The sequence below is a fragment of the Silene latifolia genome, chromosome 7 (assembly GCF_048544455.1).
Source record: "Silene latifolia isolate original U9 population chromosome 7, ASM4854445v1, whole genome shotgun sequence".
Taxonomy (NCBI): Eukaryota; Viridiplantae; Streptophyta; class Magnoliopsida; order Caryophyllales; family Caryophyllaceae; genus Silene; species Silene latifolia.
The window spans coordinates 109,506,847-109,508,243 of NC_133532.1; the positions used below are offsets into that span (position 1 = coordinate 109,506,847).

The 1,397-nt window shown below is 43.0% G+C and overlaps 1 non-coding gene across 1 annotated transcript; it reads right to left on the reverse strand.

Moving 5' to 3' along the window:
• Positions 1-682: 682 nt before the first annotated feature.
• On the reverse strand, positions 683-789 carry LOC141593204 (small nucleolar RNA R71). The gene has a single exon (XR_012521307.1). It is a non-coding gene; the product is annotated as a small nucleolar RNA R71 (small nucleolar RNA).
• Between the last annotated feature and the right edge of the window lie 608 nt (positions 790-1,397).

Sequence of the window (1,397 nt, forward strand, 5' to 3'; positions counted from 1 at the left end):
CACTTGCTACTAGTTTGAGTTTGTAGTGGATAAAAATACTAATTTGGAGACTCGCGACAAGTCTAGCCAAATTTTGGCGCCGTTGCCGGGGAAAGGCTATTGTTTGTTTATTTTGTGCAATTTTTTTTATTTATTTCTCAATTTTATTTTAAGTGTTTGGTTTATGCCGAACACCCTTTCTACTAACAAGAAACTGTTGGATTTTGATCCAGAATTGGAGAGAACTCTTTTTCGTGTTAGAAGAGAGATAAGGCGAAAACTTCAATTTGACAATCAAGACAAGAAGGAGGAGAAAGAAAACATCAAAATGGCAAGAGAAACCCGCACCTTGAGAGAGCTCACCGCTCCCGATCTCACTCAACAACCTTTATGCATCACTTTTCCGGCCTTGGCGGAAGGCACCACATTTGAATTGAAGTCGGGTTTGATCCACTTACTACCCGCATTCCATGGGTTAAGTGGTGAGGACCCAAATAAGCATTTGTCGGAATTTCATGTGGTATGCACTAGCATGAAACCAAATGGCGTCACCGAAGAGCAAATCAAGTTGAGAGCATTCCCGTTCTCACTCAAGGACACCGCTCGTGATTGGTTGTACTACCTTCCACCGGGTAGTATCACCACTTGGGCTCTAATGAAGAAGGCATTCCTTGAAAAGTATTTCCCCGCCTCCAAATCTTCCCATCTTAAGAAGGAGATATCAAATGTGGAGCAAAAGGATGATGAAACACTCTATGACTATTGGGAGTGTTTCAAGAAGTTATGTGCAAGTTGCCCATACCATGGGTATAGTGACCAATATCTCATCCTCTATTTTGTTGGAGGACTATCACCGGAAGATGCACGGATGGTACATGGTGCTAGTGGTGGAGGCATCATCAACAAAAATCCGGATGAAGCTAATGAATTGTTGAGTGAGCCTGCCGAAAGCACACGCCAATTTAGTGTGAGATCCAAAATAAGAAGAGTGAGCATGGCTAGTTCTAATCCTTCCTTGGAAAGCAAGGTTGAAGATTTAACTTCCTTATTGAGGGAGATGATCATGGGGAACAAGCAACAAGTGCACGCTTGTGGTATTTGTTCATCTAATGGGCATGTCACCGATCAATGCCCACAAATGCAAGAGGAGACCGAGGAGGTGAATGCCGCGGGTGCTTTTGGTCAACCCCAAAAGAGGTTTGAACCTTACTATAATCCTATGAGAAGAGACCATCCCGGTTTCCAATATGGGAACCCACAAGGCGGCTTACAACCGCCAAACCAACAAAATCAAGGCTCATCATTTGGTCAACAAGGTCCATCTCAAAATTTTGGACAACAATTTGGTCAATCTAAACCAAGGTTCATTCCAAGACCACAAGGTCCAAATTCATTCTCTTCTCAAGGTCAAACTTCCA